Source organism: Xenopus laevis, chromosome 4S (genome assembly GCF_017654675.1).
Source record: "Xenopus laevis strain J_2021 chromosome 4S, Xenopus_laevis_v10.1, whole genome shotgun sequence".
Taxonomy (NCBI): Eukaryota; Metazoa; Chordata; class Amphibia; order Anura; family Pipidae; genus Xenopus; species Xenopus laevis.
This window is the reverse complement of record NC_054378.1, coordinates 109,860,094-109,884,146: the sequence shown is the minus strand read 5'-3', so window position 1 is coordinate 109,884,146 and position 24,053 is coordinate 109,860,094.

Here is a 24,053-nt window from a genome sequence, read left to right as displayed (position 1 = left end):
CTCGCTCAATGTCTATTCTCCTAGTCTCTTTTCTTTACATACTATAAACTATTATTCCATTTATTTAGCCTCTTTGTTCTCATAGAAATAGGCAATGACCATGAAATAGGCCAAATGTTTTGCAGCATGAGAGACCACTCACACCTGGGCCCACCGGGAGTTTTCCTGGTATCCCGGTGGGTCAGTCCGACACTGTTGAGTAGTAATATCACTCTGTAGGACGTGAGAAGCAGCAGTTCCTCTTCACTGATGCTCTGAACATATAATGTATGGCCTGTGTAGAGGTACATATGATGTAATCAGAATATATTATGCCAATATTGTTATAGATATTCCAGTTGTCAAATCATGTTGTTGGGTAGGAACTTCTTTTGAGCAGGTTCTAGAGCAGGTTCTAGCACTTAAAGGAGAAGGAAAACTACTGTGGTAGTTTTTTGCCAATAGATTAGCCACAATAGAGCAATGCTATATTTATTCTGTAGAATGCTTTACCATACCTGTGTAAACAGTTGTAGAAGCTCTCTCTGTTTAGGATAGCAGCTGCCATATTAGATTGGTGTGACGTCACTTCCTGCTCACTCATAGTTCTGGGCTCAGATTACAGCAGGGAAGGAGGTAGGAAGAGGAAGAAGGGAGGGAAGAGGGAGAGAGGAGCAAACTGAGCATGCTCAAGCCTGTGCCCTGGAGGTTTCAGCTGAAAGAAGGAAGTCTGTTACAGAAGCCATGATGCAATAGAAGGAAAGAAATGCTGTATTTCTTTTGACAGAGGACTTTGAGGGTTTACTGGTGTATTTATATAGACCTTTCTGATAACGCTTACTTCATTTTAGACTTTCCTTCTCCTTTGAGAAGGGTTTTCTAAAGGGGGAGAGAAGTGGACGATTTTTTCTTTAACTGATGTAAAGAAGATAAGAGTGGATGATGCCATGGAGCCTGAGGTGTGTCACATCAGAGAGGTACCAAGGTAAGACTTTTAGTTAGGTATCTAGTGGTAGGTCAGGTCTGTGGAGCTCATTGTTGGTGGTGAGAGATAGTTGTAAGCCAGCTAGCTAAGCAGCTGGTTCACCAACTAGAATTAAATGGGTGGTTCAACTTCAGGTTAACTTTTAGTATGTTAAAGAATGGTGAGTTTTAAACAACTTTTCAATTGGTCTTCATTTTTTCTATTTTAAGTTATTTGCCTTCTTCTTCTGAATCTTTCCAGTTTTAAATGGGGTTCACTGACTCCCATCTAAAAAAAACAAATGCCTTGTAAAGGTACACATTTATTGTTATTGCTACTTTTTTTTTTTAATCGTCTTTCTATTCAGGCCTCTCCTATTCATATTCTAGTCTCTTACTCAAATCAATACATGGTTGCTAGGGGAATTAGGACCCTACCAACCAGATTGCTGAAATTGCAAACTGGAAAGCTGCTGAAAAAAAAGCTAAATAACTAAAAAAAAAACCCACAAATAATAAAAAATGAAAACCAATTGAAAATTTTCATAGACTATCCCTCTCTACATCATACTAATAGTTATCACAAAGGTGACACAACCCCTTTAAGGTAGGGACCAGCAACCCAGGAGTCCTCATAGGTCCGGGACCCAGTCTATAGGGAGCTAGAACTAGGTAGGTCATATTGGCACATCGAGGGCACACTAATGAAAGCTGTCTCCTTCTCCAGATAAATGGAAGACATAGAGCCACCTGGCCTGAAGGAAAAGAGGCAGTAAGGTAGAAAGCAGGAGAGGGTCAAACAACCTTATATTCTTAACAACTTATGCCGGAGAAGCTGTGCTAGAAAGGGTAAATAGTGATGGGCGAATTTGTCCCGTTTAGATTTGCCACGAAACTGGCGAAAAGTTCGCGAAACAGGGGTTTTGACATCGGCGATGATTCACCAGCGTCAAAATCGGCACCAGCGTCAAAGTTGATGGGCGTTTATTGTCTTTTATTTTCCATTTATTGTCACCGGCATCTTAATGGGAAAAAAAGGAGGGTTGTGGGTGCACTCCTAAGGCCATGTAAAAACAGGAGACTTTTACTCCAAGTAATGCTGTTAAGCAGAGAGGTACAGATGAAGCCACTTGGATTTGTGAGATAAATGCGTCATGACTCATGGTTAATTGAAGAAACTGCGTTATCTAAAGTCATCTTAACTCATTTAATGCATTTAACCTTTCCATTAGCATACCAAAGCACCATTGTGAACAATGGTGAATGCCTTAATTAGATGGGATGTTGTGACGCAGTTTTCTGTGTTAAATGAGATAAATGGGATATCTGTGTTTAGTTATTCTGTGTCAAACAGACAAACCAAAGTGGCTGCATCTGTATATGACCTTTTATATTTTGATCACAGGTAAACAAGTTAGGGACCACCGTATGGGGTTTACGTTGACGTGGTATGGTGGCTTATCAACTTTATGATCATAACTTTGTAACAAAAAAACCTGTTTTTCTTTTCTTTTTTAAATACATGCACTTGCATATTCATTGAATCATTTAGACAGGGGATTATTGTACTTAAATATGTTTTTATATGGACTTAGGAGTGCACCCACAACCCTCCTTTTTTTTACTTCATTACTGTGATACCCGAATTACTGTGCAGCTGCAACAGGGGCTATAGTAAGGTAAGATGGAATCAGTTCAGCTCTCTTTCAGGGCTCTATCTCCCAATGAATATATTGATGCTTGACTCAATGTTTTCTCTCCCGTCAAATTCATTGGACTCAATGGGCATTTCCAACCTATACCACTCTGGTTGTTGTTAAACTGTAATTGTGTGAAGAGCTCGACAGCTAAGTTCCAAAGTACTGAGGGTATTAAGATCTCAACAGCCATTCTTAGATCTTTTTTTTTTCTCCTTCTCTCTACTTTATTTTTTTATCTTTGGCCATCAGGAAAATTTTTAATAAAAATGGATCAGTATGTCTATGAAATCTGAGCGTGCCTCCTCATAATATCAGGCAGAGAGCATTTCCAAACAAGATAGCTGTGGAATCAGAATAAACATATCAGGTTTCTAACCTTACATTATCTGAAATACATGATCTGAAGAGAACATTGTGCTCTTACATGTCTCTTGGAACTTATTCCACAAGTCACTTGTTTAGCATTCCCATCATCCCAGCACCATCTCCCAGATATCCTGCTGTTTGTACCTTATATTTGGCAGCCTCTTACACATATGTTCACAAATGGATTTTATAGCACAGTGAGTGTCAAGGGACAAATCTGCAATACTGGGATTATAGGCATGTGGGAAAAAAACAGCAGCGAATAGCACAATTATGACAATTCAAGCCAAGGTCATGTATTGATAATAACTCTTTCTTTTGCCATGTTGCCTAACTATACCTACTTTCCCCCAGCCACAGTCCCTTCCAAGAGACTATTATCCCACTGTTACTATAGGCACCATCTCTCGCTACTATACCTGCTATCCCACAGTCACACTCCCTTCCCAGAGACTATTATCCCACTGTTACTATAGGCACCATCTCTCCCTACTATACCTGCTATCTCACAGTCACACTCCCTTCCCAGAGACTATTATCCCACTGTTACTATAGGCACCATCTCTCCCTACTATACCTGCTATCCCACAGTCACACTCCCTTCCCAGAGACTATTATCCCACTGCTACTATAGGCACCATCTCTCCCTACTATACCTGCTATCCCACAGTCACACTCCCTTCCCAGAGACTATTATCCACTGTTACTATAGGCACCATCTCTCCCTACTATACCTGCTATCCCACAGTCACACTCCCTTCCCAGAGACTATTATCCCACTGTTACTATAGGCACCATCTCTCCCTACTATACGTGCTATCCCACAGTCACACTCCCTTCCCAGAGACTATTATCCCACTGTTACTATAGGCACCATTTCTCCCTACTATACCTGCTATCCCACAGTCACACTCCCTTCCCAGAGACTATTATCCCACTGTTACTATAGGCACCATCTCTCCCTACTATACCTGCTATCCCACAGCCACAGTCTCTTTCCATAAGCTTTTATCCGCAGTGCTACAATTGGCACCATATTACACTGCTGAACCTGTGTTGGAAGGTAAAGGTTTTGCACAGTCTATTCAGGCAGTCTCCAGAATGGTTTGTACAGCTAAGAGGTTGATTTGCAGTTGGGAGGGGGAGCTGTTTCCCAATCCAGGTTAAAGTATTTCCCTGGCAGGTATTTGGCCACGGGTGGCAGGGTCCCTAGCATTAAAAGCTGAAACCCTGATGCAAAGGTATTCCACACAATGTGAAGTAAGTGCAAGGAATTTTTTGTAGTAGCTCACTCTAGGAGTGAGAAGCAGGGTCAGGGAGTTAGTAAAGCAGCCAGAAGCTCCAACAAGGAGGTCAGGAAGGATTAGTACCCTGTGACTGGGGTGCCTGCAGTCAGGCTCAGTATTTGGACATCCCTGGAGCACACCACTGTGGGCACCTACTAGCACTGGGGATTAGTTTACCATTGTATTACCTCTGGCATGCTGTAAACTCTAAACCTTTACTTGTGAGAATACCATCTTGGTGATGATCATATAAACAAGGGTTAAATAAATGAGGGTTAAAACAAGAATCTTCAGCCAGCTGCAAATGTTTTTTTTTTTTATTATAAAGCTTGACCTATCATCTCTGTTTACATGAAACTCCTGACTGCATTGACTGGTCATATGACTTGTTCATGTCCTTCTGCAGGTGCTGCTCTGTGTATCTGTGACTCCTTTCTGCCCTGCTCCACTTGGCTGCTGCTGCTCCATTATAACGTTTGTTTTTCTGTTTTAAAAGTTGTATTGGGTTTTACAAAAACAAGCAAGATATAAGATTAGTCCATTGAAGGACTATAACACAAACTTAAACAGCTTAGAGAGTTAGGTGTCCTAGAAGAATTTGATGATGGAGAATACACCTAAACTGTTATTAGAGCTAAGTAAGAAAACGAAAGTAAAACAAAACATAATAACCTAATAATGCTCAGCTAATCTTGAAAGTTGAACAAGAAAGATATTATTAAGGATATGCCGGAACATGTAAGTGACTACAAACACATCACAAATGTAAATAAACATTTTGAAATGAGTTACAAACTACAATTATAAATGTTGCAGTCCAAGTGAACAGAGTTTGTTAGTAGAGTCCCAATATGACGACTAGTGATGGGCGAATTTGCGCCGTTTCGATTCGCCGAAAAATTCATGAATTTTGCGCGAAATTCGCGAAACGGCGAAAAATTTGCGAAACGGCGCCGGCGTCTCATTTTTGATGCCGGCACCCGTTTTTTGACGCCGCCGCCCGTTTTTTTACGCTGGCGCCCGTTTTTGATGCCGGCGTCCGGTTTTTCGAAAAAAAAAAATTGACGCCGGTGAATTTTTGCCGTGAATTTTCGCGGGCGTTTCGCGAATTTATTCGCTGGCGGCGAATTGTGCAAATTCGCCGCAAATTTGCGCCTGGCGAATAAATTCGCCCATCACTAATGACGACCAATTGTTAATGAAATCTTGTTTAAGGTGAGGATCAGCTGTCTTAATCCTTATCGCTTCTTGCCAGTATAAGTGATTTAAGAGGGACAAGATATCCTTTATTGAAGGTGTAGATACAGATAACCAGTTTAAGAATAACGTTTGTTTTTTTAATAAATTGATTAAGATTTTCTTTCATTAAGGAGGAATGTGTTTCAACTAAAAGTGAAATTAGTGCACTCGGGTAGTGATAATGAAATATAGAACGTAAGTAATGATTCATAGCACATCTTCACATGATAACATATTATTAGTGGTTCCGGAAAGGTAGATTGCAATATATCAATAGATGTTGAACTGGTGGCTAGAGATGTCGCGAACTGTTCGCCGGCGAACTTGTTCGCGCGAACATCGGGTGTTCGCGCTCGCCGGAAGTTCGCGAACGTCGCGCGACGTTCGCCATTTTGGGTTCGCCATTGTTGGCGCTTTTTTTTGCCCTCTCACCCCAGACCAGCAGGTACATGGCAGCCAATCAGGAAGCTCTCCCCTGGACCACTCCCCTTCCCTATAAAAACCGAAGCCCTGCAGCGTTTTTTCACTCTGCCTGTGTGTGCTGAAGAGATAGTGTAGGGAGAGAGCTGCTGCCTGTTAGTGATTTCAGGGACAGTTGAAAGTTTGCTGGCTAGTAATCGTTTTGATACTGCTCTGTTATTGGAGGGACAGAAGTCTGCAGGGGTTTGAGGGACATTTAAGCTTAGGTAGCTTTGCTGGCTAGTAATCTACCTTCTACTGCAGTGCTCTGTATGTAGCTGCAGTGGGCAGCTGTCCTGCTTCTGATCTCATCTGCTGACTGCTGCAATAACAGTAGTCCTTGTAAGGACTGCTTTTATTTATTTTTTTGTTGTTTTACTACTACTACTACTACTACTACTATAAGAGCCCAGTGCTATAAGTCTAGCAGTGTTGGGGAGTGGGACTGGTGTGCTAATCTGCTGCTCCTAGTAGTTCAGCAGCACCAACTTTAATTTTTTTTTTTTAATATTCATTTTTTTTTTATTTTACTTTTTTTTATTTTACTACCGCTGTAGTAGTGTATAAGTTGACCTTTTAGGCATTATTTGCCCTGTAGGCATTATTTGCACAGTGTTTTCTTCAACCCGCCATCTAGCTGTGTGACCTTGTTCACATTCTGTCTAAATATCCATAATATTACCGTCTCCAGAAAAAACACCGGAGTGACTTTTTTCAAGCAGCCATAATATATTTTACGTAATCCGTATCCACCGCTGTAGTAGTGTATACGTTGACCTTGTAGGCATTATTTGCACAGTGTTTTCTTCAACCCGCCATCTAGCTGTGTGACCTTGTTCACATTCTGTCTAAATATCCATAATATTACCGTCTCCAGAAAAAACACCGGAGTGACTTTTTTTAGCTGTGTGTATTATCGTTTCCAGAAAAACCAACTGAGTTTTTGTTGTTGTTGTTGTTTTTTTAAAAATAATGCCAGGCAAAGGCAGGCCGCCACGCAGAGGCCGTGCTAGGGGCCGTGCTGCTATGCAATCCTGTGGCCCTAGCAAATTGCCCAGTTTTAAAAAGCCAATGACCCTGAACTCCCAAAATGCTGAAGAGGTAGTTGACTGGCTTACACAGCACACCCCATCCTCTACCGTTTCTAACTTTACCACAACATCCTCCTCATCCTCCACTGCTATGGCCACCCCACGTAACACTTCCTCCACCACCGGTGCCCCTTCTTCACTGGGGTCAGAGGAGTTATTTTCCCATGAGTTTCTTGAACTGAGTAATGCGCAACCATTATTGCCAGAAGAAGATGAAGGAGATGAGGACCTTACACCAGATTTAATTCTGGCAGAGAACACGACAGAGATGGACATAATGAGTGATGAGGAGGAGGTCCCCGCTGCTGCTTCCTTCTGTGATGTGTCAGAAGAAATTGATGCATCTGAGGAGAATGATGATGAGGAGATTGATGTTTTGTGGGTGCCTAGTAGAAGAGAGCAAGAGGAGGGTAGTTCAGATGGAGAGACGGAGAGTCAGAGAGGCAGTAGGAGAATAAGACTTAGAAGAAGCAGGGAGGACAGCCCGCAGGGATCAGTAGGGCAACAACATGTATCGGCACCTGTGTTCAGCCGGCCAACGCACCCGCCATTGCCGCCAATGCCGCCAACTTCTACTGTTACCGCCCAGATCGCACACTTCCAAAAAGTCAGCAGTGTGGGATTTTTTTAATGTGTGTGCCTCTGACAAAAGCATTGTAATTTGCAATGAGTGCAGTCAGAAACTGAGCCTTGGTAAGCCCAACAGCCACATAGGTACAACTTCTATGCGAAGGCACATGAGCGGCAAGCACAAAGCACTTTGGGAGCAACACCTCAAAGGCAACAGGCAAACTAAAAGCCACACTCCTTCTGGTCCAGCATCTTACTGCTCTACCTCTGCTCTCCTTGACCCGTCTGAACCACCCTCCACTCCGCCTTCCACCTTGACCACCTGTTCCCATTCCCAGTCATCTGCCACCAGCCAAGTTTCTGTGAAGGCCATGTTTGAGCGTAAGAAGCCAATGTCTGACTGTCACCCCCTTGCCCGGCGTCTGACAGCTGGCTTGTCTGCACTCTTAGCCCGCCAGCTTTTACCATACCAGCTGGTGGACTCTGAGGCCTTCCGCAAATTTGTAGCAATTGGGACACCGCAGTGGAAGGTACCCAGCCGCAATTTTTTTTCTAAAAAGGGAATACCACACCTGTACCAACATGTGCAGAGCCAAGTTACCGCATCTCTGTCACTTAGTGTTGGGCCAAAGGTCCATATGACTACTGACGCATGGTCCTCCAAGCATGGTCAGGGCAGGTATGTCACCTACACTGCCCACTGGGTGAACTTGGTAATGGCTGGGAAGCAGGGAATGGGTAGCTCAACAACAACAGTGGAGTTGGTGTCACCGCCACGGATTGCACGCGGTTCTGCCACCACCTCTACTCCTCCATCGCTCTCTACCTCGTCTTCTTCTTCTTCTTACTCTGCTGCTGGGTCCTCCTTCTCCTCCTCCACACCTGTGCACCCCCAGCTCCCCCTAGGCTATTCGACGTGCCAGGTACGCCGTTGTCACGCTGTCTTGGGGATGACGTGCCTGGAAAGCAAAAACCATACCGGATCTGTACTCCTGTCATCTCTGCAGTCACAGGCCGATCGGTGGCTGACCCCACACCAACTGCAGATCGGAAAAGTGGTGTGTGACAATGGAAGCAATCTGTTGGCAGCGTTGAGACTAGGCAATTTAACACATGTGCCCTGCATGGCACATGTGTTAAATTTAATAGTCCAACGTTTTGTCTCCAAGTACCCAGGATTCCAGGACGTTCTCACCCAGTCCAGAAAGGTGTCGGCCCATTTCAGACGTTCCTACACAGCCATGGCACGCCTTGCTGACATTCAGCAGCGCTACAACATGCCAGTCAGGCGTTTGATTTCTGACAGCCAGACTCACTGGAATTCAACGCTCCTTATGTTGGAACGTCTGCTGCAACAACAAAGGGCCGTCAACGAGTACCTTTTTGAACTGGGTGGTAGGACTGGATCTGCACAGCTGGGGATTTTTTTCCCCCGTTACTGGGTGCTTATGCGCGATGCCTGCAGGCTCATGCGACCTTTTGAAGAGGTGACAAATATGGTCAGTCGCACCGAAGGCACCATCAGCGACCTAATACCCTTCGCTTTATTCCTGGAGCGTGCCGTGCGACGAGTGACAGATGAGGCTGTAGACCAGCGTGACGAGGAGCTGGAAGCGCACGATTTCTGGTCGGAATCACCAGAACGAACCCAGGCACCTGCTGCAACGCAGGGAGAGGTGCCAGAAGTGGAGTCAGAGGAGGAAGGTGGCTTTGTGGAGGAGGAGGAGGAGGACCAACAGGAGCAGGCTTCCCAGGGGGCTAGTGGTGACCTTTTGGGGACCCCTGGTCTTGTACGTGGCTGGGGGGAGGAGACCGTGGATGATGCAGTCCTTGATAATGAGGAAGCGGAGATGGATAGCTCTGCATCCAACCTTGTGAGAATGGGGTCTTTCATGCTGTCATGCCTGTTGAAGGACCCCCGTATCAAGAGGCTTAAGGAGAAGGACCTGTACTGGGTCGCAACGCTACTAGACCCTCGGTACAAGCATAAAGTGTCAGAAATGTTACCAACATACCACAAGTCCGAAAAGATGCGGCATTTACAAACCAGCCTGCAAAACATGTTGTACAATGCTTTTAAGGGTGATGTCACTTCAGGAACTCATCAACATTCCAGGGGCAGAGGTGCCAGTAATCCTGCCACGAGCACACCTGCAAGGACAAAGCCCTTTGGCCAGTCTGTAACGTCAGACATGCAAATGTTTTTCTGTCCAAGGCAGCGCCACAACCCTTCTGGATCCACCCTCAAAGAACGCCTCGACCGGCAGGTAGCGGACTACCTGGCATTAACTGCAGATATCGACACTCTGAGGAGCGATGAACCCCTGGACTACTGGGTGCGCAGGCTTGATCTGTGGCCAGAGCTGTCACAATTTGCCATGAACCTCTTGTCTTGCCCAGCCTCAAGTGTGCTCTCAGAAAGGACCTTCAGTGCAGCAGGAGGGATTGTAACTGAGAAGAGAACTCGCCTAGGTCACAAAAGTGTCGATTACCTGACCTTTATTAAAATGAATGAGGGGTGGATCTCGGAGGGTTACTGCACGCCGGAAGACTTGTTCTGACTTCTATGCAGCTGTCCTTCTCTTCAAGCCTCATGACTCCACACACAGCTGTCCTTTAGCGTCCTCCTCCTCCCTCCGCCACCGTTACAAACTAGGGTGCAAACCCTACTGGTTTAATTTTTTCTGGCCTCTGTGCTTCAGTGGCTGCAACCAAAAAAACTGGGCAAACAATGTCTACAAGGTCAACGTATGGCAAAAAATGACTATTTTCAGCATTTATATGGCATATTTTTTCTGGCAACTGTGCTTCAGTGGCTGCGTCCAAAAAAATGCATATTTTCTGCATTTATATGGCATAATTTTTCTGGCCTCTGTGCTTCAGTGGCTGCAACCAAAAAAATGCATATTTTCAGCATTTATATGGCATAATTTTTCTGGCCTCTGTGCTTCAGTGGCTGCAACCAAAAAAATTTATATTTTCAGCATTTATATGGCATAATTTTTCTGGCCTCTGTGCTTCAGTGGCTGCAACCAAAAAAATGCATATTTTCAGCATTTATATGGCATAATTTTTCTGGCCTCTGTGCTTCAGTGGCTGCAACCAAAAAAATTTATATTTTCAGCATTTATATGGCATAATTTTTCTGGCAACTGTGCTTCAGTGGCTGCGACCAAAAAAATGCATATTTTCAGCATTTATATGGCATAATTTTTCTGGCCTCTGTGCTTCAGTGGCTGCAACCAAAAAAATTTATATTTTCAGCATTTATATGGCATAATTTTTCTGGCCTCTGTGCTTCAGTGGCTGCAACCAAAAAAATGCATATTTTCAGCATTTATATGGCATAATTTTTCTGGCAACTGTGCTTCAGTGGCTGCGACCAAAAAAATGACTATTTTCAGCATTTATATGGCATATTTTTTCTGGCCTCTGTGCTTCAGTGGCTGCGGCCAAAAAAACTGGGCAAACAATGCCTACAAGGTCAACGACGTTGACCTTGTAGGCATTGTTTGCCCAGTTTTTTTGGCCGCAGCCACTGAAGCACAGAGGCCAGAAAAAATATGCCATATAAATGCTGAAAATAGTCATTTTTTGCCATACGTTGACTCAACGTATATGGCAAAAAATGACTATTTTCAGCATTTATATGGCATATTTTTTCTGGCAACTGTGCTTCAGTGGCTGCGACCAAAAAAACTGGGCAAACAATGCCTACAAGGTCAACGTATGGCAAAAAATGACTATTTTCAGCATTTATATGGCATATTTTTTCTGGCAACTGTGCTTCAGTGGCTGCAACCAAAAAAACTGGGCAAACAATGTCTACAAGGTCAACGTATGGCGAAAAATGACTATTTTCAGCATTTATATGGCATATTTTTTCTGGCAACTGTGCTTCAGTGGCTGCAACCAAAAAAACTGGGCAAACAATATCTACAAGGTCAACGTATGGCGAAAAATGACTATTTTCAGCATTTATATGGCATATTTTTTCTGGCAACTGTGCTTCAGTGGCTGCGTCCAAAAAAACTGGGCAAACAATGCCTACAAGGTCAACGTATGGCAGTTGTTTAAAGAGAACAGTAGATTACTAGCCAGCAAAGCTACCTAAGCTAAAATGTCCCTCAAATCCCTGCAGACTTCTGTCCCTCCAATACAGAGCAGTATCAAGCAGATTACTAGCCAGCAAACTTACTATCATCTGTCCCTGAAATCACTAACAGCTCTCCCCCTACACTATCTCTTCCAAGCACACACAGGCAGATTTTTCAGATACATTTTTGCCCTTGATCCCCCTCTGGCATGCCACTGTCCAGGTCGTTGCACCCTTTAAACAACTTTAAAATAATTTTTCTGGCCAGAAATTTTTTTTTTAGATGTTAAAGTTCGCCTTCCCATTGAAGTCTATGGGGTTCGCGAACCGTTCGCGAACCGCTCGCGTTTTTGCGCAAGTTCGCGAATATGTTCGCGAACTTTTTTTCCGACGTTCGCTACATCCCTACTGGTGGCTTACAGATGGCAGCTGAGCAGAAACCTGCACACAGTTCCATTACACCATCCTTCTGGGTACTTGCCACTATTTATATTTAAAAATATTTTTTCCTCATCTAGATATAAATGTATGTGTGTTTTAGTTTAGAACCCAGATCAGCATTGAGGGGGGTAAAACTGCACCTGTTGGCACTCTGTGATGGTTGGCATAAGGCAGCTGTGTACATGCAAAGAGAAACATGGCGGCTTGCAGCTTCTTTGTACTTTGCACCCTGTACTGCCATTTGTAATTGTAAAAATCTTGACTCATAAACTTATAAGTGTCAACATAACCATCAGGGCAGCAATGAAGTCCCCTAGTTCAATACATTTTATGCAAGCTTACTTCTAGCAAATTCTTTTTGTGTAAGGAATGCACAAGTGCAATGTGGCGGTTGGTGGTGCAGGTGTCTTATGTGCAGGCATAACTTATACAATGGGCAAATACAGGAATCCATCAGATTTGGGGTTGTTAGACTCAATAGTGATCCTGGAGGCAGTAGTAAGGCTCAATGCAGTTCTTAAAGTAAGAAGCTGCTAGTACGGTTTCACCACTGTCCATGGTTCTGCTATTGCAAAGTTGTTATTTGTAGTATATCACAGTTCATGGTGCTGAATGTTACATTGGATGTGCTATTGTGGATTGGTCACAGGCTACTTGTACTACAGGTATGAGACCTGTTATCCAGAATGCTCAGGACCTGGGCTTTCCAGATAACAGATCTTTCTGCAATTTTGATCTACATACCTTAAGCCTACTAGAAATTCATATAAACATTAAACAAACCTGTTAGACTGGTATTTGCTATTGCAAAGTTGTTACTTGTAGTTCTCTGAGATATCACAGTTCATGGTGCTGAATGTTACATTGGTTGTGCTATTGTGGATTGGTCACAGGCTACTTTTACTACAGGTATGGGACCTGCTATCCAGAATGCTCGGGACCTGGGCTTTCCAGATAACAGATCTTTCTGTTATTTTGATCAACATACCTTAAGCCTATTAGAAATTCATATAAACATTAAACAAACCCGTTAGACTGGTATTGCCTCCAAAAAGGATTAATGATATCTTAATTACGGAGAAAAAGTAAATCGTTTTTGTAAATTTGGATTATTTGGATAAAATTGGGACTATTCTAAGCCATTCCTGTAGTACTATCCATGGTGCTGCACTTGTATTGGTTTTGTGAATGTGTCCATGGTGCTGAATTTGCTGTGGTTTTTCTATAGTGGAATTACAAAAGGCCTGTTTGTAGTTCTTGACACTGTCCAAGGTCCTGCAATTGCTATAGTTGAGTTTGAGGAGTTTCTAAAGGCCTCTCTGTAGTATTTACCTCTGTCCATGGTGCTGGTTGCATTACCAAGTGCACCATGCAAATGAAAAGGTAAAGCAGCATGGTCTCTGGGGATCACAAATGGTTAAGGATTATGCCTAGGATTGTGTTTTGAATCCTAGAGAGAAAAAAGAGATGCATGCAATCAATTAGAAAATCACCAGAGAGCCATGACCTGGAAAAACGTTCTGAAATCACACAAAGAGCAAAAGAACGCTCCAAACACAACAAAAAGCGGCTCCCAGACTTTCACATCATGTAACTGTGTCAGTGGAAGATGTAATGCAACGACAACAAGACAGCATTCCAGAAACCTTAGTGATAGAGCTGCACTTGGAGAGCAAGAATGTACTAAAAAAATGGCTCTTTCCCATGACTGTTGTGTCGGCATTGCAATAGCTGTGTCAAAGGTGATACAATATATCATCCTCATAAAGGAACTACAATTAAAATAAAAGGGTATCACACGTGTCTATCTAACTATATAGTATATGCCATAAAATGTCTGTGTGGCTTGATGTATATTGGCAAGACATCAAGGCAAATCAAAGATAGAATCGGGGAGCACAAATCCGACATTAAGAGGAATGTGAGACAAAACCCGGTAGCAAGTCATTTTGTAGATACAGGACATACAGTGGCACAATTAAGATTTCAAATTTGCAACACATTCCCAGACCGAAAAGAGTGGTGATAGGGTAAAACAACTCTTAAAATGTGAGTCAGGATGGATAAGAAAGTTGGGAACCTTGACACCTGGAGGTTTAAACAAGGAGTATGAATTAAATACCCTGTTATGATAATAATACCTTTTTGGCATCTGTACAATCATTTGTTTTTAAACTGATTTTATTAATGCCTTTGTTTGTTTTATTCCTTAGTGGTCATCATGAACAAGCTAATGCAAGTGGAGCTTAAGAAGCTAAGTCAGCTCCCCTTTCTTGTTTAATATATAGTGATGTAATTGATTATGAAATATGCAGAAACACTGATGCAACCCGGGTTTATGTATTTTTAAAAATGTGAGGTATTTTTAAAAATGTGATATAACCACTAGAGGGCATTATACCTATGTTGTATAAAAGGAAGTTGTTGGTAATCTCGTGAATACAGCTTGAAAAAGGACCATTGCAGGTCTGAAACGTTGCTGCTGAGCCATAGGTAAGAAAATAAAGGTGGTTTTATTATAATTGGGAGTGCTGTAAACTCTTTGTGAGCCAGAATGTAGGCAAGGAAATCCATTGTAATAGGGGAGAGCAGATCGCTTGGAGAAGACAGCATTTAAATACAGAAAATGCAGTAGGCTGATAAAGGAAAATATAAGTGCCATTGCTTCCTTTTAATAAACATTTCAATTTTTTAAATAAAAAATGACACATTTGATACAATAGCTGATATTTTACCTTGTTTAGTTTTCTTAACATCTCTGCCGATTAAAAGAAATGATTCACAATCCTGCAATGTGGGAAACAAAGGGGTTTCACATATAATCTGCAATCGCGCTGGAATGCTCTGCTATAAACAAAAGGTCATCATTTTTTAAAAGGGCTGAAATAGGAAGCAGGAAGGAGAAAGGAAAACTAGTCAAGTACATGTGGGATCAAGGTTCATATGCCCTGAGCCCTCAGCGTAGGCAGCAGAAAAGCCTGTAAATTAATGATGGCAGGCATATGAAATATGCATTTAGTCTGCATGCCATAAATTGTCTGATCTATGCAAATTAAGGGTGCATCAAATCTAGGGATCAATTTTCTTTTCTTTTTTTTTTTTTTAGAGGATACTTGGCCAAAACCTATGGATTCAGTGCATCCCTAATGCATATATTCAGCAACTTTTACCCCTAATGGCTATTTGAACACACTTTAGTACCATCAAGAGCAAAGCTCGCTGCAGCACGCCACTTAGCTAAACACAAATGCAGGGGGGGCAATGATTTTTATTCCTATAAACATTTAGGGACCATCAGGTGATAACTGATGAGAAGTGTGAATTGCAATATATAGGTAAAGTATCATTCTTTACTAATATATAAATATATATATCTATATGTTTAACAATGACTAAATGTTACCTGTTGGCAAAAATATTATCCTTAACCAAATGTGTGGGCTAATAGAGCCCTCATTCCGGTTGTCGTTTTTTTTTTTTAAATTGCCCCAGTCAGTGCTAGGCCACCATCACAGGGAGGGAGCTCCCGGTGCGAGCAGCCATGTAGTACATAGTGCATGTACATAATGCACTTCTATAGTCACGTGCATGCGCATAATGGGCAAGTCATGGCATTCTTTCATTATTCACATGCATGAGCCCCAACATGGCCGCTCGTAACGGGAGCTCCCTCTCTGTGGGGGAGGCCTAGCAATGGCAGGGGACAATTTAAAGAAAAAAAAAACTACTGTGACCCCCAACCAGAGTGCAGGCTCTTTGGTTGGGGATAATATTTTTGCCCAACAGGTGCCCTTTAGGAGGTTATATAGACACAGCGACAGAAGTACAACATTTGTGTAAATTGCAGGGATGATTGGGTTAATAGGGGTTTCACTATAACATGTTGTAGTTGCAGGCATCTGAAAGTAACTTATGCATTATCGCCACAGTGACAAACAACGTGCACCTAGACAGATAAGATATGGACAACTGATTTCTGGTTATAAAATAATTTCATTTATTTTGCACAGTTGGTTGTTTTTTAAATTTGGGGACATTTCTATTGACAAACACTAATAGGTACAGTTGGCTGTTATTCTGTGATACTGCAAAGACTGTGAGGCTGCTGCAGTCAAAGTTTATTACTTTTACTAAAAGGGGCAGTAACACAAACAAGTCCTTTGCATCTTTAGATTTATAGATGTAAATGATTATTGCCTTTTTTGTAAACCATCAACATATCTATTAATATATCCAGCAATGGAACTAACCATATCTATCCATATAGAAAATGAGATGCCATCTATAAATAAAAATAACGTAGAGCAGGGTAACAGTGAAATATATTTAGATGTAAAGTATATAAAGTCCTGTCATTGTTTGATGTTACTGTTAGGATTCTCTTCCATAGACCTGACCAAATGCCAGGTCCTAATTAATATATTAAAACTTCAGCCATCCCAAACAATAAAAATGTCAGATGGTGTGAACAAAAAATGTGTTGTCTGCAATTGTGCAGTGTAATTAAAGAGGCAATAAACACCTATGTTCATCATGAGCCAAGAATAGAACTTCAGCTCAAACTTTTCCAGCCTCTGCAGAAATAATTTTACTGCTTCTATACTTTGTACTTTATTTAGACACTAAGGGGCACATTTACTATGGGTCTAATATCGAGGGAACGATTTTCCTTCTATCCCAAATTGGCTAGAAAACGTATGGGGACCTTCCCCATAGGCTAACATTGGTGCTCGGTAGGTTTTAGGTGGCGAAGAAGGTGGTCAAAGTTTTTTTTAAAGAGACAGTACTTCGACTATCGAATGGTCGAATAGTCGAACGATTTTTAGTTTGAATCGTTCGATTCAAAGTCGTAGTCGAAGGTCAAAGTAGCCAAAAAATACTTCAAAATTTGAAGTATTTTTTATTCTATCCCTTCACTCGAGCTAAGTAAATGTGCCCCGTAAGCTCTCCCCCATCTCCCTTCCTTTATAAACTGCGCTATTCTGTTCTGTTTTGTACTAAGTTTAAGTCTAAAACTATAGGATAAATCCAACACAACAATATAATTTAAGTAAATATAACCCTTAAAACTATTTTTTAAACACTTTTGAAATTCACATTCATACATTTTTTCTAGTTTTTAAGATATTTGCAGTTTTTATATTGCTTATATAATGGTGTTAAAAGAACAATACCACCTGCGGTTTGTAAACATTTGGCAAAAAATTGAGTTGTGAAGTTGCTTTGCTTAGAACTGACCAGACATGGGGCAGATTTGAAAATTTGAATTTCGAGCTATTTTTGTGTACTTTGACTATTGAATAGACCAAAATTCGATTCGAATTTTAAATTTTTTTTAAAAAAAATCGAAGTTTCACGGAATAAAATTTGTAGATGCCGAAATGTTGAATCTCGCTTTGAATCCATGGCAGACGAAAAAAAATTGCCCATTACTGTATATATATATTTTATACAAAATATCTGTGCCACGGGGTGTCTGTGTTACCAGTCATGTAATTAGAGGTGTAAGTATGAAAAGGCAGATCAATACCAGGGCACGGCAGCTCTAGGAAACGACTAGTATCAATAATGGAAATATAAAATGTCACACAATCCTGGTGTGAAAGGGCAGGTTAATAGGTCCTCGGGCTGCTTCACCGCTAATTTCGAATGTGCCATGTCTGCCGCACAAACAATGGAATGTAAAGCAGAGAAATTTGCTTACACATGATTTCTGTTAAGAATCAGAGAGACTTCAGCTCATTATCCTGAATTTCATTTAATAATAAATCACCCCTGAAGAATAGTTAAGGGGCGGGTTGTTTTGTCGAACTGTATCTGCACTAGCAGTTCACCCTAAAACTGTGTTGGGAATCAGAGTGAGTCATTGTGATTGATCCAATCCTGGAAAACTAAATCTCCTATGACTTTCCTATTGTTCTGCAAGAAGTGCCTTCCTATCAGTCAGACTTTGCAGATATCAGCGCATTCAGAACAGGCTTCAGGGTAAATTAGCGAGGGCTACACACTTCCAGTAATTATGTTTCTGCAGTGTATGCTCTGTGGATATGAATATTTATTTAAACCAAATCAAAGATTTTTATTTTTTGTAAGATACAGGCCAAGTCTGAATATGCAGCTTTAAAACTGGAACCTTTGCTGATCCCTCCCCAGGCTTTTTAGGATGAGTCTTTTGTCTTTGAGCAAAGCCCTCTTAGACCTTGAGCTAAAGATGGGAATGTTCTCTGCTGCATCTCTAAGACCTTGCTGATAATACCAGAAAAACTTTAGTACTGTCTACAGTCCCATACACCAAGGGTCCTGAATGTTATACCCAACCCAAAAGAGAGAAGCTTGGGTGCCACAAGAAACAACAGAGGAATGGCATTTACAGTACCAGACCAGAAGGAACTGCAAGAACCCAAAATATCTTTAGAATAATGTAACACTGCAACATGGTGATATTGATAGAACACTGGATTATTCCATAGCTTAACTGCACTTTAAACAGTTTCAATCATCCAGTGTTCTCTCAACATCACCATCTTGCAGTGTTCCATTATTCTAGAGGTATTTTGGGTTATTTCATACAAATTCATGTCAGTCAACCTTACAGCAGTTTAAAGGAGAAGGAAAGGCTAAAATGAAGTAAGCCTTATCAGAAAGGTCTATATAAATACACCAGTAAACCCTCAAAGTAATGCTGCTCTGAGTCCACAAAAGAGTCCTCAAAAGAAACACCACATTTCTTTCCTTCTATTGTGTACACATGGGCTTCTGTATCAGACTTCCTGTTTTCAGCTTAAACCTCCAGGGCAGGGCTTGAGCATGCTCAGTTTGCTCCTCTCCCCTTCCCTCCTCCTATCCCTGCTGTAATCTGAGCTCAGAGCTGTATGTGAGCAGGGAGAGACTCAGGCAGGAAGTGATGTCACACCAAGCTTATATGGCAGCTTTTATCCTAAACAAACAGAGACAGAGTCTAGAGCTGTTTACTCAGGTATGGTAAAGCATTTTGCAGAATAAATATAGCATTCTAGCTTGTACTATTGTGGCTAATCTGTTGGCAATAAACTGTCTTGGAGCTTTCCTTCTCCTTTAAATCTACTGCTGCAGTCAATGACAGAAGAGCACACAATGTATTGAATACACACTGAACATGTGAGACTCCCCGTGGCACAAGCAGCGCTCCATCCTACTTCTCTTGGAAATGGAAAATGTCAGGGCAGTCAAATAATAACCCACATGCCATAATATGTACTGTAGGAAATGGCAGCCAATGGAAGGTGGCAGGTTTCTCAATGTCTGATGTGCTGGATAGAGAAGGATGCAGCAGATTATTATAAGAAAACCTGTAGGGCAGCACTGGAGGTTTGTACTGTGGAGGGCCGAACACTGATGAGCCTGAAGTGCACACCTATTCCGAATTGACTCAATCAACTATGCAATTTGTTATGTTTTGGTAGCCGAGGATGAGTAGAGTATAATAGTGCTTTATTAGCAGGTTCATGCAGCCATCACACAACAGCGACTTCTAACTTTATCCCTCTTAAGCAGTATAGAAAGTACTATGTATACACAGTATAACTCATGTGCACAGTGACACCTGCAGGCCATTTGTATAAACACCACACAATAATATATTCATGATATTATTAATGTGATGTCAGAGCCATCATCATTGGTTTCAGTTTGCAAAATGCCCATCTGATAATGCGGAGTCAGTAACGGGTAGTAAATGTAGGTTGTGTATCATGAACTGCCTGGAGGTTCATATACACCACTGGTACTCGGTAAAGCTGGTGATACCAGGGAAGATCACTAAACAAGAAGATCTTTACCCTTGATGGCAACCCATGTAGTAGCCTGTGATTCGAGCACACAGAATAACCATGCTGAAGGTTGGGATGGACTCCTGGCTGAGTAGGAAGGAATTATATTTTTTATTGTATGGGTCAAGGGACTCATTACACTAATATAAGTCATTTATTATTTTTATGTCTTCAAAATGTTATTATGCCTTTGTGTTGTAAACAGCATGATGTACAGTATGCATGCAGTTAAATAGCTGAATCACACTCAATTTGTGCTGTGATAAGTAAATCTTGCTTGTTTTTTGGAAAACTCAATAAAAATGTTGAAAAAAAAAAAAAGGAATTATATTTCAGGGGTTGAAGATCACTTTCATCATTCTGAAGTCTCTATAAATGCCCAAGAAGAAGAAAGATTGCCAGCGCACGGTTTGCCTTTAAAAATGAGGTGTTAGTACCACACTTACTGTATGTAAGCTCACGTGCCACGTCAAGGCCCCTCATTATACGTGAGTCCTACATTATCTGTGAGCAATCTAAATTTGTAGTGCATTTAAATTCAAGTCCCCCAGCAACCAATGTGACTGAGCCTAAATGCCCAAGACTGGATAACCCCGTTGCTGATTAATCCATGAGAACGTTGGTGACATATAAAAAGGAGATGGTAGAAGCACTCCAAACCCATTTAAGTAAGTCAAAAGTCACAAGTGTAACATTCTTTTGTCAGATGCAAATATTTGTTTTCCATAGATGTGACTGCTATTTGCATAGAAACAGTTTATGTTGCTTTGTGGCAAAATGTAGTAAAGAATCCCTTCTGATCCTCTCTTAATGGCTCTAGCTACCCAGATTGACAGTAAATGCTAGATTACAGTTAAGCTATTTGGGTACAAGTAATTATAGATGCTTTTTTTATCAAGTATTCATTTAACTCAATTCCATTAATGGTATATGGTTCATACACGTTTTATACCCAGAATGCATAACTGCATTTAAGCACAGTGAACTTCAGTTTCCCATTAGATTGCCAAACCCCAAATCCCCAAAGTTCCCATATGCAGCTCATCTGTCTTGCATTGACTCAGTTACACGACATAGTTTTATATCATCTACAAACAGATATATCTTTCATTGCCTAGTTCTATGTCATTAACAAAGAGATTAAATAGAATCGCCCCCCAGACACAACCCTTCACCGCAACATTTACAATATTATTCCATCTTGAGAAAAAAAACTGTTGATAGCTGCACTCTGCATGCAATTTTTCAACCAATTTTCTGTATGTGCACATGTAATACTCCCTGGAACACCATGAACACAATTTATAGCAAGATATAACAGGCAGTAAGAATATATTGCAGCATTTTTCAGTTTAGTTATGATTAGTAAACAAATATTACACGAAAGCTGGTAATACAATTGCTGGTGCCGGCTGCTGACTCTAACCTGAGATTTTAGCTTATTGGCCCATGTACGGAGTCTAAAACATGGCCTATCTGATTATTCTGGACAGATATCAAGGTTTACCATTATTTACTCCTTAATCTCTCAATTGTAATTTCCTTAATCTATCCTATTAACAGTGCATTACACCATTTAGGCAGGTGGCACACAGGGAGATTAGTCGCCAAACAATAAATCTTCACCACTGTGGGTGACTAATCTCCCCAAAATTCCTTCCCACCAGCAAAAACATTAATAGCCAGTGGGAAGACATTCACGTCACTTCGTTTTCCGAAATCGCCTGGTTTCCTTGTGAGACAACTCCGGGCGACTTTGGAAAACCAAAGCGACGCAAATGCCATCCCACCGGTGATTCACATTCTTGCCAGTGGGAAGGATTTTGGGGAGATTAGTCGCCCGCAGTAGTGAAGATTTATTGCTTGGCGTCTAATCTTGCTGTCTGCCACCAGCCTTAAGTTTGCTTGTTGTGAAGACTGGTCATTAGTTATGAGAGAAACTGCCCAGTTTCACTTCGTTGAAGAATTCGCCAAACTGCAGAAATTTCACATTGGAGTCAATAGGAGGTTGTTCTGACATTTTGATCACCTCAATTGCACTGGAGTCAATAATCTTTTACTTGCATTTTATCTCGGGCATTTGGGTCAGTGGATGTTTTCTCTTGAAGGTTTTTCTTGTGCTAAATGTATTGGACTTGGGTAGTTTTATTCATTTTTCTTACACCAAATGCACTTGAATCAGTGGTCATTTTCTCTTATTCTTCTTGAGTTAAAGGCATTTCAGATAATAGGGCTTTTTCCTCATTTTTTTTAATAACACTGTCCATGGCCATTTTCGCTTATTCTTATTGCTACAATGGGGAGTTTTCCTCAATTTTTTTCTTTTGCCAAATTCATTGAAGCCATTGTGTCTCTTTTCACTCAAAACAAAGAACAAATAATTCTAGGCAGGCATGCTCTAGCCTGGAGCGTTCAAAATGCCGCCCCTCCCCCTTCGCCCGTCGCGCTTACCTTAAAATCGGCTACAGGGGACCAGGGGGAGCCGCATGCTAGCGCAGTGAGCAAAATTTCGCTCTCTGTGCTAGAAAAGCTGAATTTATGGTTTAAAAACTGGCTTTATGCTGCCCCTGGTAACTTCTGGGTAGATGCCATCTGAGGCAAGGTACTCACTTTGCCTCATGGCAGAAATTCCCATGATTCTAGAGCAGATTTGTAAAAATTGTCACCACTCATGAAAATATGAATTTTGTAGCAGGTGAAAAATAATCTTGCTCTCATGCTCATGCTAGTCATGCTAAAATGACCTATCCATATGATAAATGGAGTTATAAAGTTAGCAGGTGTTTAAACCATCACTCATAACAGGGTTCCTTCAGGGTCATTCCCTCATCTGTAGTGTGTAAGTAAATTATCCTGTACTGAGGCGTAACTACAAGGAAGCAGAACCTGCGGCTGCAGGGGGCCCAGGAGGTATAGGGGCCCCATGAGGCCCTAATTAATGACTAATGTTAATATATATTGGTAAAACAGGACAACCTCTGGAGAGTTTGGGGCCCCTCAAATTATTTTGCTGTGGGGCACAGTAGCATCTAGTATGCCGCTGATCCTGTAAGTAATGTTGTTATACTCTTTGTGGCCAAACTTAATCTCCATGTAAGTCACTAAGCAAACAATAAATAGGTGCTTTTATAGTTTGGGGACTAAAGAACAGTGAACTGAAGCACCTCAGTACTTGTACTCCTGCACCCAAAGAGGACACAGGGCAGAGGATATTTGGAGAGAAGCAAGCATGACTGATAGGTCTAAAACAGACCAAGAGCAAGGTTGGGATAGGCAGTTTTTAAGAGCAAGCGGCAAAGAAGAAGGTAACAGGCAAATGTATGTCATGGTAGAGTCCTGCGCGGAACCAATTTCTAAGACCCGGACCCATCCCGAACCCGCAACCCGCAGCCTGAGACCTGAAATGCAACCTGCATATTTACCCACTTTGATCCGCGACCTGACCCGCAACCCATCGACCACCATCAAACAGGAAGTGATGTTCCTGCAAACCGGAAGTGGCATCGTCAAAGTGGGTGGGGATAGAAACATTGTGTAAAACTTTAAAAGGAGTAAAATATAGACAACAGTACTGTCAGGGAGCGGGGAGGTCCCTCCAGGAAGGTAGTCAGGATCGAGGAGGAAGCCCTCTTGAGGGAGCAAGGTCACGGTGTCCAAAGGGTTAATCAGAAGAGTAGTCGGGATCCAGGCAAGAACTCACAGGCAGGCAGAAATCAGCAAAGTCCAAAGTCCAGGCAAAGGGTCAGGATATCAATCAAGAACAAGATTTAGCAAATAAGCTCACAGGAAACCCAGGATACACTTAGGGAAAGTATTCCTATACTTGGGCGCCATTCTGGCGTCTAGGTTGCGTTTTTATTTTGAATTTGGCGCCTTTGTGACGTCACTGACGCTGGCGTCGATGTGCTGGCATGTTTGCACCGGCGCTGCTACCCACGTGGCGGCCATGGGCGCCGCCATTTTGGAAGCGACGCCGGCAAGGATAGACGCGCCGCCCGGAGCTCCTGGAACTGCTCCGGGCGGCGTTCGTGACAAGTACATAGGATAAGAAATTT